The 13898-nt window shown below is 41.4% G+C and overlaps 3 non-coding genes across 3 annotated transcripts; all 3 read right to left on the reverse strand.

The window, feature by feature from the left end:
* Window positions 1-5040: 5040 nt before the first annotated feature.
* Window positions 5041-5128, reverse strand: trnap-ugg (transfer RNA proline (anticodon UGG)). The gene is given in 2 exon segments: window positions 5041-5076; window positions 5093-5128. It is a non-coding gene; the product is annotated as a tRNA-Pro (tRNA).
* A 3042-nt stretch (window positions 5129-8170) lies between these two features.
* Window positions 8171-8258, reverse strand: trnap-ugg (transfer RNA proline (anticodon UGG)). Its single transcript is given in 2 exon segments — window positions 8171-8206; window positions 8223-8258. It is a non-coding gene; the product is annotated as a tRNA-Pro (tRNA).
* A 3042-nt stretch (window positions 8259-11300) lies between these two features.
* On the reverse strand, window positions 11301-11388 carry trnap-ugg (transfer RNA proline (anticodon UGG)). The gene is given in 2 exon segments: window positions 11301-11336; window positions 11353-11388. It is a non-coding gene; the product is annotated as a tRNA-Pro (tRNA).
* Window positions 11389-13898: the final 2510 nt, after the last annotated feature.

Raw genomic sequence — 13898 nt, forward strand, 5'->3', positions numbered from 1 at the left:
GTTGAAGCCACAGGTGATAGACAAGCAGGAAAGAGGGAGGGAAATAAAACCAACCCAGACAAAAAGACAATTTAAAACATATATATATTTATTATAATAAGAAAATAAATAAATTTACAATTTTATTGCAAAAAATTGAATTTGATTTGATTGAAATAAATAAATAATTGTTTCTTAATCTATATATTTTTGATTGAACGAAGTCTGTGCGACTGCATGAAATGCACTGGAAATCAGGGTGTGCAGTCAGTAAATACCCAAACACAGTAAGCCCATGGTGTAAGACAAGCCACGAGGGAAGATGTGGGCAACAAAGGCCATCTTTTAAAGTCGCGAGTGCTTTTCTGCGGGATCAGACAGAAGCAGCGTGTGCTGTGAAAGAGGTCAAATGTAATAGAGCCAATGCAGGCAGAACAGAAAAGCACATTTATTGTGAAAGTTAAAAAGTAGGGAATGTATGTAAATATATGCATATATAAATATTGATACAGAAATTTATATAAACAAATCGTGTCAGTCAGTCATGTCTTGTCTTGTCTTGATTTGATTTGTATTTGAAAATAAGGGGGAAGGAGCTCATCATGTCACACAGCCCATCCGCAAGCTCTCGCTAAAATCGCTATGTTTCTAACTTATATAATTTGCCTTCTTTCACATGTGGAATAGCAAAATCCCACAGCAAACTCTTCTCCTGTCAGTCAGTCCCTGAATGCGTGTTGAATCAAATCAGTGTGGCTTCAAGTTGCATGTAATGCATTTTTCCTCACATGACATGAAATGCACAGTAATATCGCGCAGAACGTTTCCACGCACTCTCTCACTTACACAAACACACCAACAAACTAAAAATTCTGCACTCTCCAAAGGCAGTTTTTGAAATTTGAAATTTGAAATCCGGGACAGACAGCACATTCCTTTTAAACAGATAGATAATGATCCGATACTGATAGCACACCATTTTGGAGTGACAGAGAATGACCCCGGGCAGACCAGCACATCACCTTAAAAGGGATACAGAAACACAATGAACAAAAACAAAGCATTCTGTAAAACTCAGCAGGCCGTGAACATTCTGTGGATGAATTTCCCGGGCTCACGTTCAGTCAGATGATCATTCCGATATTTTAAGAAAAATGTAAAGTTTACAGATTTTTCCTGGAAAATAGCGCCTGGAAAAATAGGCAGCGAGGAAGGACAAAAGGGAATGCCTGTGATACATTGGAGCGTAGGAGTGATTGAATAATAAATGGCACAATGCAAAAAGGCAAAGTGAGTGGTAAGCGGGCAATAAAGTAACAAAGGATGGACCAGAGGAGGTGTTAGTGTGAACAGCAGAACCATTAGCAGACAATGGGAGCGGTGCTTATGATCCGATACGTTGAACCGAATTTTGAGGCCAGAACACTGTAACCTGCCTGGAATGTAGGGTTTGAACGCCTTATAATTAGACTAGGCAGCTTGGCCACCCCGGATCGATTTCCTGCACGGTTTAAATTCGGCAGCCAAGGGACTAAATCCAAAGCCAGCTTCTCACATCTTTTCAGCGCGAGAGAAACAGGACGCACTCATATTCAGGGCAGAGTCTGTTTCACGTTGAATTTGAGATTGACGTTGAATGTATGCTTATCCCTGTGGAGGTGAGCTCATGCGTGCAGAAAGGAAGATACACTGATCAAGTATTTGCCGGAATCAAAACGGGGTTTATGTTGTCCAATGAGACGCAGAGCCGAGCACATCTGAGAAACATGAACTTTACTCAGTTCGGTAAGTTTCACTTTGCTCCTGGGAATCTCCAGGATTTTTGGACGCTGTGTGAACAACGGAGTGCAATCACACGTTTTAATTTGAAACATGTCAGTTTTCTCACATGTCGACCGGCTGAGAAGTCGTTTTTTGACAAAAGGTTGGCAGGGCTCGACCGGGATTTGAACCCGGGATCTCTCGCATTTCAATTATTATAATCCCAAAGCGAGTATCATACCCCTAGACCAACGAGCCGCCGACAGTGAGGAACGTAGCTCTCAGTTTCTGACGTTAGTTTGCTATTCGGCCCATCGTGCCTGTGCTGACTCTCAGAGACCGATTTCATGAGTCCCCCTCTCCATCGTCCTGCTAATGTTTTCCCTTTGATGAAGTGATTATTTTTTGTGACATTACTTCACCAACGAGCTGCATCCTTTTCAGTAAAAGGTGAATTTGGCAAAGAGGATAAATGTGATTGAATAAAAAAACTAGGGGAAAATATTTAACACAATAACGACGAAGCTGGGGGCATACTGGATCAGCAGTCCAATGCTTCAACCTGTCAGTCACCTTGTCTCCTATTGACTGCAAAGTCAGACATCCATCCCCTACTTTTTGCATTCAAACAGAAATAATATGCAAGAAAATCTACTTCACCACTTGTTTTGCCCGTGCAACCAGATCGACAGTGATGAAAATGTGCCATTAGCTTCTTAAAGCACACAGCCTTCCTTTACTTCAGGTGAGTGACTGTCCGAGATGGTTGGTTTTGAGGCAGAATCAAAACAAAGAATATAAAATTTCACAAAGCGCGATAGCTGACCACTGCAGGACTAGAACCTGCAATCATCTGATAAGATCACAGTTACAATCGAAATCAGACACCTTATCCTTTAGGCCACGCGGTCGCTACCGTCGGTGCATAATTTGTTGTTTTTTATATTGAGAGCAAATTTGGGACAAGGGTTACATCAAGGAGTGGATATCGGAAAACATGAGCATATTTTGAGTAATGAACAGATGCGCTGCGATATGGATGTACACGGACACAGGCAAAGTCAATGTATCTTGAAACACAACAGTTTAACAATTCGGTTATCACAGCTGATAATCACACTCCTTTTTAAATGTACAGGATGATCCGGATAATGAGAAAATACGTTTTAAAGGGGCAATTGATGAACCGGAACTGACAACCATCTCGTTGAAACAGACACCGAATGATCCTGGACAGGAAGCACATCCCTCTTACACAGCTGTAGAATTGCCCTTCACGGACAGCAGTTCCCTTTCAGAAGAATAAATTGGAATTTCTATCATTCCTGAATGCAATTGTGTTGTGCGTGAATGAGCGCGGTTCTCATGAGCACGCGGGACTGGGACGGTTGTTGAAGCCACAGGTGATAGACAAGCAGGAAAGAGGGAGGGAAATAAAACCAACCCAGACAAAAAGACAATTTAAAACATATATATATTTATTATAATAAGAAAATAAATAAATTTACAATTTTATTGCCAAAAATTGAATTTGATTTGATTGAAATAAATAAATAATTGTTTCTTAATCTATATATTTTTGATTGAACGAAGTCTGTGCGACTGCATGAAATGCACTGGAAATCAGGGTGTGCAGTCAGTAAATTCCCAAACACAGTAAGCCCATGGTGTAAGACAAGCCACGAGGGAAGATGTGGGCAACAAAGGCCATCTTTTAAAGTCGCGAGTGCTTTTCTGCACGATCAGACAGAAGCTGCGTGTGCTGTGAAAGAGGTCAAATGTAATAGAGCCAATGCAGGCAGAACAGAAAAGCACATTTATTGTGAAAGTTAAAAAGTAGGGAATGTATGTAAATATATGCATATATAAATATTGATACAGACATTTATATAAACAAAGTCAGTCAGTCAGTCATGTCTTGTCTTGTCTTGATTTGATTTGTATTTGAAAATAAGGGGGAAGGAGCTCATCATGTCACACAGCCCATCCGCAAGCTCTCGCTAAAATCGCTATGTTTCTAACTTATATAATTTGCCTTCTTTCACATGTGGAATAGCAAAATCCCACAGCAGACTCTTCTCCTGTCAGTCAGTACCTGAATGCGTGTTGAATCAAATCAGTGTGGCTTCAAGTTGCATGTAATGCATTTTTCCTCCCATGACATGAAATGCACAGTAAGATCGCGCAGAACGTTTCCACGCACTCTCTCACTTACACAAACACACCAACAAACTAAAAATTCTGCACTCTCCAAAGGCAGTTTTTGAAATTTGAAATTTGAAATCCGGGACAGACAGCACATTCCTTTTAAACAGATAGATAATGATCCGATACTGATAGCACACCATTTTGGAGTGACAGAGAATGACCCCGGGCAGACCAGCACATCACCTTAAAAGGGATACAGAAACACAATGAACAAAAACAAAGCATTCTGTAAAACTCAGCAGGCCGTGAACATTCTGTGGATGAATTTCCCGGGCTCACGTTCAGTCAGATGATCATTCCGATATTTTAAGAAAAATGTAAAGTTTACAGATTTTTCCTGGAAAATAGCGCCTGGAAAAATAGGCAGCGAGGAAGGACAAAAGAGAATGCCTGTGATACATTGGAGCGTAGGAGTGATTGAATAATAAATGGCACAATGCAAAAAGGCAAAGTGAGTGGTAAGCGGGCAATAAAGTAACAAAGGATGGACCAGAGGAGGTGTTAGTGTGAACAGCAGAACCATTAGCAGACAATGGGAGCGGTGCTTATGATCCGATACGTTGAACCGAATTTTGAGGCCAGAACACTGTAACCTGCCTGGAATTTAGGGTTTGAACGCCTTATAATTAGACTAGGCAGCTTGGCCACCCCGGATCGATTTCCTGCACGGTTTAAATTCGGCAGCCAAGGGACTAAATCCAAAGCCAGCTTCTCACATCTTTTCAGCGCGAGAGAAACAGGACGCACTCATATTCAGGGCAGAGTCTGTTTCACGTTGAATTTGAGATTGACGTTGAATGTATGCTTATCCCTGTGGAGGTGAGCTCATGCGTGCAGAAAGGAAGATACACTGATCAAGTATTTGCCGGAATCAAAACGGGGTTTATATTGTCCAATGAGACGCAGAGCCGAGCACATCTGAGAAACATGAACTTTACTCAGTTCGGTAAGTTTCACTTTGCTCCTGGGAATCTCCAGGATTTTTGGACGCTGTGTGAACAACGGAGTGCAATCACACGTTTTAATTTGAAACATGTCAGTTTTCTCACATGTCGACCGGCTGAGAAGTCGTTTTTTGACAAAAGGTTGGCAGGGCTCGACCGGGATTTGAACCCGGGACCTCTCGCATTTCAATTATTATAATCCCAAAGCGAGTATCATACCCCTAGACCAACGAGCCGCCGACAGTGAGGAACGTAGCTCTCAGTTTCTGACGTTAGTTTGCTATTCGGCCCATCGTGCCTGTGCTGACTCTCAGAGACCGATTTCATGAGTCCCCCTCTCCATCGTCCTGCTAATGCTTTCCCTTTGATGAAGTGATTATTTTTTGTGACATTACTTCACCAACGAGCTGCATCCTTTTCAGTAAAAGGTGAATTTGGCAAAGAGGATAAATGTGATTGAATAAAAAAACTACGGGAAAATATTTAACACAATAACGACGAAGCTGGGGGCATACTGGATCAGCAGTCCAATGCTTCAACCTGTCAGTCACCTTGTCTCCTATTGACTGCAAAGTCAGACATCCATCCCCTACTTTTTGCATTCAAACAGAAATAATATGCACGAAAATCTACTTCACCACTTGTTTTGCCCGTGCAACCAGATCGACAGTGATGAAAATGTGCCATTAGCTTCTTAAAGCACACAGCCTTCCTTTACTTCAGGTGAGTGACTGTCCGAGATGGTTGGTTTTGAGGCAGAATCAAAACAAAGAATATAAAATTTCACAAAGCGCGATAGCTGACCACTGCAGGACTAGAACCTGCAATCATCTGATAAGATCACAGTTACAATCGAAATCAGACACCTTATCCTTTAGGCCACGCGGTCGCTACCGTCGGTGCATAATTTGTTGTTTTTTATATTGAGAGCAAATTTGGGACAAGGGTTACATCAAGGAGTGGATATCGGAAAACATGAGCATATTTTGAGTAATGAACAGATGCGCTGCGATATGGATGTACACGGACACAGGCAAAGTCAATGTATCTTGAAACACAACAGTTTAACAATTCGGTTATCACAGCTGATAATCACACTCCTTTTTAAATGTACAGGATGATCCGGATAATGAGAAAATACGTTTTAAAGGGGCAATTGATGAACCGGAACTGACAACCATCCCGTTGAAACAGACACCGAATGATCCTGGACAGGAAGCACATCCCTCTTACACAGCTGTAGAATTGCCCTTCACGGACAGCAGTTCCCTTTCAGAAGAATAAATTGGAATTTCTATCATTCCTGAATGCAATTGTGTTGTGCGTGAATGAGCGCGGTTCTCATGAGCACGCGGGACTGGGACGGTTGTTGAAGCCACAGGTGATAGACAAGCAGGAAAGAGGGAGGGAAATAAAACCAACCCAGACAAAAAGACAATTTAAAACATATATATATTTATTATAATAAGAAAATAAATAAATTTACAATTTTATTGCAAAAAATTGAATTTGATTTGATTGAAATAAATAAATAATTGTTTCTTAATCTATATATTTTTGATTGAACGAAGTCTGTGCGACTGCATGAAATGCACTGGAAATCAGGGTGTGCAGTCAGTAAATTCCCAAACACAGTAAGCCCATGGTGTAAGACAAGCCACGAGGGAAGATGTGGGCAACAAAGGCCATCTTTTAAAGTCGCGAGTGCTTTTCTGCGGGATCAGACAGAAGCAGCGTGTGCTGTGAAAGAGGTCAAATGTAATAGAGCCAATGCAGGCAGAACAGAAAAGCACATTTATTGTGAAAGTTAAAAAGTAGGGAATGTATGTAAATATATGCATATATAAATATTGATACAGAAATTTATATAAACAAATCGTGTCAGTCAGTCATGTCTTGTCTTGTCTTGATTTGATTTGTATTTGAAAATAAGGGGGAAGGAGCTCATCATGTCACACAGCCCATCCGCAAGCTCTCGCTAAAATCGCTATGTTTCTAACTTATATAATTTGCCTTCTTTCACATGTGGAATAGCAAAATCCCACAGCAAACTCTTCTCCTGTCAGTCAGTCCCTGAATGCGTGTTGAATCAAATCAGTGTGGCTTCAAGTTGCATGTAATGCATTTTTCCTCACATGACATGAAATGCACAGTAATATCGCGCAGAACGTTTCCACGCACTCTCTCACTTACACAAACACACCAACAAACTAAAAATTCTGCACTCTCCAAAGGCAGTTTTTGAAATTTGAAATTTGAAATCCGGGACAGACAGCACATTCCTTTTAAACAGATAGATAATGATCCGATACTGATAGCACACCATTTTGGAGTGACAGAGAATGACCCCGGGCAGACCAGCACATCACCTTAAAAGGGATACAGAAACACAATGAACAAAAACAAAGCATTCTGTAAAACTCAGCAGGCCGTGAACATTCTGTGGATGAATTTCCCGGGCTCACGTTCAGTCAGATGATCATTCCGATATTTTAAGAAAAATGTAAAGTTTACAGATTTTTCCTGGAAAATAGCGCCTGGAAAAATAGGCAGCGAGGAAGGACAAAAGAGAATGCCTGTGATACATTGGAGCGTAGGAGTGATTGAATAATAAATGGCACAATGCAAAAAGGCAAAGTGAGTGGTAAGCGGGCAATAAAGTAACAAAGGATGGACCAGAGGAGGTGTTAGTGTGAACAGCAGAACCATTAGCAGACAATGGGAGCGGTGCTTATGATCCGATACGTTGAACCGAATTTTGAGGCCAGAACACTGTAACCTGCCTGGAATTTAGGGTTTGAACGCCTTATAATTAGACTAGGCAGCTTGGCCACCCCGGATCGATTTCCTGCACGGTTTAAATTCGGCAGCCAAGGGACTAAATCCAAAGCCAGCTTCTCACATCTTTTCAGCGCGAGAGAAACAGGACGCACTCATATTCAGGGCAGAGTCTGTTTCACGTTGAATTTGAGATTGACGTTGAATGTATGCTTATCCCTGTGGAGGTGAGCTCATGCGTGCAGAAAGGAAGATACACTGATCAAGTATTTGCCGGAATCAAAACGGGGTTTATATTGTCCAATGAGACGCAGAGCCGAGCACATCTGAGAAACATGAACTTTACTCAGTTCGGTAAGTTTCACTTTGCTCCTGGGAATCTCCAGGATTTTTGGACGCTGTGTGAACAACGGAGTGCAATCACACGTTTTAATTTGAAACATGTCAGTTTTCTCACATGTCGACCGGCTGAGAAGTCGTTTTTTGACAAAAGGTTGGCAGGGCTCGACCGGGATTTGAACCCGGGACCTCTCGCATTTCAATTATTATAATCCCAAAGCGAGTATCATACCCCTAGACCAACGAGCCGCCGACAGTGAGGAACGTAGCTCTCAGTTTCTGACGTTAGTTTGCTATTCGGCCCATCGTGCCTGTGCTGACTCTCAGAGACCGATTTCATGAGTCCCCCTCTCCATCGTCCTGCTAATGCTTTCCCTTTGATGAAGTGATTATTTTTTGTGACATTACTTCACCAACGAGCTGCATCCTTTTCAGTAAAAGGTGAATTTGGCAAAGAGGATAAATGTGATTGAATAAAAAAACTACGGGAAAATATTTAACACAATAACGACGAAGCTGGGGGCATACTGGATCAGCAGTCCAATGCTTCAACCTGTCAGTCACCTTGTCTCCTATTGACTGCAAAGTCAGACATCCATCCCCTACTTTTTGCATTCAAACAGAAATAATATGCACGAAAATCTACTTCACCACTTGTTTTGCCCGTGCAACCAGATCGACAGTGATGAAAATGTGCCATTAGCTTCTTAAAGCACACAGCCTTCCTTTACTTCAGGTGAGTGACTGTCCGAGATGGTTGGTTTTGAGGCAGAATCAAAACAAAGAATATAAAATTTCACAAAGCGCGATAGCTGACCACTGCAGGACTAGAACCTGCAATCATCTGATAAGATCACAGTTACAATCGAAATCAGACACCTTATCCTTTAGGCCACGCGGTCGCTACCGTCGGTGCATAATTTGTTGTTTTTTATATTGAGAGCAAATTTGGGACAAGGGTTACATCAAGGAGTGGATATCGGAAAACATGAGCATATTTTGAGTAATGAACAGATGCGCTGCGATATGGATGTACACGGACACAGGCAAAGTCAATGTATCTTGAAACACAACAGTTTAACAATTCGGTTATCACAGCTGATAATCACACTCCTTTTTAAATGTACAGGATGATCCGGATAATGAGAAAATACGTTTTAAAGGGGCAATTGATGAACCGGAACTGACAACCATCCCGTTGAAACAGACACCGAATGATCCTGGACAGGAAGCACATCCCTCTTACACAGCTGTAGAATTGCCCTTCACGGACAGCAGTTCCCTTTCAGAAGAATAAATTGGAATTTCTATCATTCCTGAATGCAATTGTGTTGTGCGTGAATGAGCGCGGTTCTCATGAGCACGCGGGACTGGGACGGTTGTTGAAGCCACAGGTGATAGACAAGCAGGAAAGAGGGAGGGAAATAAAACCAACCCAGACAAAAAGACAATTTAAAACATATATATATTTATTATAATAAGAAAATAAATAAATTTACAATTTTATTGCAAAAAATTGAATTTGATTTGATTGAAATAAATAAATAATTGTTTCTTAATCTATATATTTTTGATTGAACGAAGTCTGTGCGACTGCATGAAATGCACTGGAAATCAGGGTGTGCAGTCAGTAAATTCCCAAACACAGTAAGCCCATGGTGTAAGACAAGCCACGAGGGAAGATGTGGGCAACAAAGGCCATCTTTTAAAGTCGCGAGTGCTTTTCTGCGGGATCAGACAGAAGCAGCGTGTGCTGTGAAAGAGGTCAAATGTAATAGAGCCAATGCAGGCAGAACAGAAAAGCACATTTATTGTGAAAGTTAAAAAGTAGGGAATGTATGTAAATATATGCATATATAAATATTGATACAGAAATTTATATAAACAAATCGTGTCAGTCAGTCATGTCTTGTCTTGTCTTGATTTGATTTGTATTTGAAAATAAGGGGGAAGGAGCTCATCATGTCACACAGCCCATCCGCAAGCTCTCGCTAAAATCGCTATGTTTCTAACTTATATAATTTGCCTTCTTTCACATGTGGAATAGCAAAATCCCACAGCAAACTCTTCTCCTGTCAGTCAGTCCCTGAATGCGTGTTGAATCAAATCAGTGTGGCTTCAAGTTGCATGTAATGCATTTTTCCTCACATGACATGAAATGCACAGTAATATCGCGCAGAACGTTTCCACGCACTCTCTCACTTACACAAACACACCAACAAACTAAAAATTCTGCACTCTCCAAAGGCAGTTTTTGAAATTTGAAATTTGAAATCCGGGACAGACAGCACATTCCTTTTAAACAGATAGATAATGATCCGATACTGATAGCACACCATTTTGGAGTGACAGAGAATGACCCCGGGCAGACCAGCACATCACCTTAAAAGGGATACAGAAACACAATGAACAAAAACAAAGCATTCTGTAAAACTCAGCAGGCCGTAAACATTCTGTGGATGAATTTCCCGGGCTCACGTTCAGTCAGATGATCATTCCGATATTTTAAGAAAAATGTAAAGTTTACAGATTTTTCCTGGAAAATAGCGCCTGGAAAAATAGGCAGCGAGGAAGGACAAAAGGGAATGCCTGTGATACATTGGAGCGTAGGAGTGATTGAATAATAAATGGCACAATGCAAAAAGGCAAAGTGAGTGGTAAGCGGGCAATAAAGTAACAAAGGATGGACCAGAGGAGGTGTTAGTGTGAACAGCAGAACCATTAGCAGACAATGGGAGCGGTGCTTATGATCCGATACGTTGAACCGAATGTTGAGGCCAGAACACTATAACCTGCCTGGAATGTAGGGTTTGAACGCCTTTTAATTAGACCAGGCAGCTTGGCCACCCCGGATCGATTTCCTGCACGGTTTAAATTCGGCAGCCAAGGGACTAAATCCAAAGCCAGCTTCTCACATCTTTTCAGCGCGAGAGAAACAGGACGCACTCATATTCAGGGCAGAGTCTGTTTCACGTTGAATTTGAGATTGACGTTGAATGTATGCTTATCCCTATGGAGGTGAGCTCATGCGTGCAGAAAGGAAGATACACTGATCAAGTATTTGCCGGAATCAAAACGGGGTTTATGTTGTCCAATGAGACGCAGAGCCGAGCACATCTGAGAAACATGAACTTTACTCAGTTCGGTGAGTTTCACTTTGCTCCTGGGAATCTCCAGGATTTTTGGACGCTGTGTGAACAACGGAGTGCAATCACACGTTTTAATTTGAAACATGTCAGTTTTCTCACATGTCGACCGGCTGAGAAGTCGTTTTTTGACAAAAGGTTGGCAGGGCTCGTCCGGGATTTGAACCCGGGACCTCTCGCATTTCAATTATTATAATCCCAAAGCGAGAATCATACCCCTAGACCAACGAGCCGCCGACAGTGAGGAGCGTAGCTCTCAGTTTCTGACGTTAGTTTGCTATTCGGCCCATCGTGCCTGTGCTGACTCTCAGAGACCGATTTCATGAGTCCCCCTCTCCATCGTTCTGCTAATGTTTTCCCTTTGATGAAGTGATTATTTTTTGTGACATTACTTCATCAACGAGCTGCATCCTTTTCAGTAAAAGGTGAATTTGGCAATGAGGATAAATGTGATTGTATAAAAAAACTAGGGGAAAATGTTTAACACAATAACGACAAAGCTGGGGACATACTGGATCAGCAGTCCATTGCTTCAACCTGTCAGTCACCTTGTCTCCGATTTACTGCAAAGTCAGACATCCATCCCCTACTTTTTGCATTCAAACATAAATAATGTGCACGAAAATCTACTTCACCACTTGTTTTGCCCGTGCAACCAGATCGACAGTGATGAAAATTTGCCATTAGCTTCTTAAAGCACACAACCTTCCTTTACTTCAGGTGAGTGACTGTCCGAGATGGTTGGTTTTGAGGCAGAATCAAAACAAAGATTATAAAATTTCACAAAGCGCGATAGCTGACCACTGCCGGACTCTAACCTGCAATCATCTGATAAGATCACAATTACAATCGAAATCAGACACCTTATCCTTTAGGCCACGCGGTCGCTTCCGTCGGTGCATAATTTGTTGTTTTTTATATTGAGAGCAAATTTGGGACAAGGGTTACATCAAGGAGTGGATATCGGAAAACATGAGCATATTTTGAGTAATGAACAGATGCGCTGCGATATGGATGTACACGGACACAGGCAAAGTCAATGTATCTTGAAACACAACAGTTTAACAATTCGGTTATCACAGCTGATAATCACACTCCTTTTTAAATGTACAGGATGATCCGGATAATGAGAAAATACGTTTTAAAGGGGCAATTGATGAACCGGAACTGACAACCATCCCGTTGAAACAGACACCGAATGATCCTGGACAGGAAGCACATCCCTCTTACACAGCTGTAGAATTGCCCTTCACGGACAGCAGTTCCCTTTCAGAAGAATAAATTGGAATTTCTATCATTCCTGAATGCAATTGTGTTGTGCGTGAATGAGCGCGGTTCTCATGAGCACGCGGGACTGGGACGGTTGTTGAAGCCACAGGTGATAGACAAGCAGGAAAGAAGGAGGGAAATAAAACCAACCCAGAAAAAAAGACAATTTAAAACATATATATATTTATCATAATAAGAAAATAAATAAATTTACAATTTTATTGCAAAAAATTGAATTTGATTTGATTGAAATAAATAAATAATTGTTTCTTAATCTATATATTTTTGATTGAACGAAGTCTGTGCGACTGCATGAAATGCACTGGAAATCAGGGTGTGCAGTCAGTAAATTCCCAAACACAGTAAGCCCATGGTGTAAGACAAGCCACGAAGGAAGATGTGGGCAACAAAGGCCATCTTTTAAAGTCGCGAGTGCTTTTCTGCAGGATCAGACAGAAGCTGCGTGTGCTGTGAAAGAGGTCAAATGTAATAGAGCCAATGCAGGCAGAACAGAAAAGCACATTTATTGTGAAAGTTAAAAAGTAGGGAATGTATGTAAATATATGCATATATAAATATTGATACAGAAATTTATATAAACAAAGTCAGTCAGTCAGTCATGTCTTGTCTTGTCTTGATTTGATTTGTATTTGAAAATAAGGGGGAAGGAGCTCATCATGTCACACAGCCCATCCGCAAGCTCTCGCTAAAATCGCTATGTTTCTAACTTATATAATTTGCCTTCTTTAACATGTGGAATAGCAAAATCGCACAGCAGACTCTTCTCCTGTCAGTCAGTCCCTGAATGCGTGTTGAATCAAATCAGTGTGGCTTCAAGTTGCATGTAATGCATTTTTCCTCACATGACATGAAATGCACAGTAATATCGCGCAGAACGTTTCCACGCACTCTCTCACTTACACAAACACACCAACAAACTAAAAATTCTGCACTCTCCAAAGGCAGTTTTTGAAATTTGAAATTTGAAATCCGGGACAGACAGCACATTCCTTTTAAACAGATAGATAATGATCCGATACTGATAGCACACCATTTTGGAGAGACAGAGAATGACCCCGGGCAGACCAGCACATCACCTTAAAAGGGATACAGAAACACAGTGAACAAGAACAAAGCATTCGTAAAACTCAGCAGGCCGTGAACATTCTGTGGATGAATTTCCCGGGCTCACGTTCAGTCAGATGATCATTCCGATATTTTAAGAAAAATGTAAAGTTTACAGATTTTTCCTGGAAAATAGCGCCTGGAAAAATAGGCAGCGAGGAAGGACAAAAGCGAATGCCTGTGATACAGTGGAGCGTAGGAGTGATTGAATAATAAATGGCACAATGCAAAAAGGCAAAGTGAGTGGTAAGCGGGCAATAAAGTAACAAAGGATGGAACAGAGGAGGTGTTAGTGTGAACAGCAGAAGACATTAGCAGACAATGGGAGCGGTGCTTATGATCCGATACG

The sequence above is a fragment of the Pristiophorus japonicus genome, unplaced genomic scaffold (assembly GCF_044704955.1).
Source record: "Pristiophorus japonicus isolate sPriJap1 unplaced genomic scaffold, sPriJap1.hap1 HAP1_SCAFFOLD_61, whole genome shotgun sequence".
In the NCBI taxonomy this organism is placed as follows: Eukaryota; Metazoa; Chordata; class Chondrichthyes; family Pristiophoridae; genus Pristiophorus; species Pristiophorus japonicus.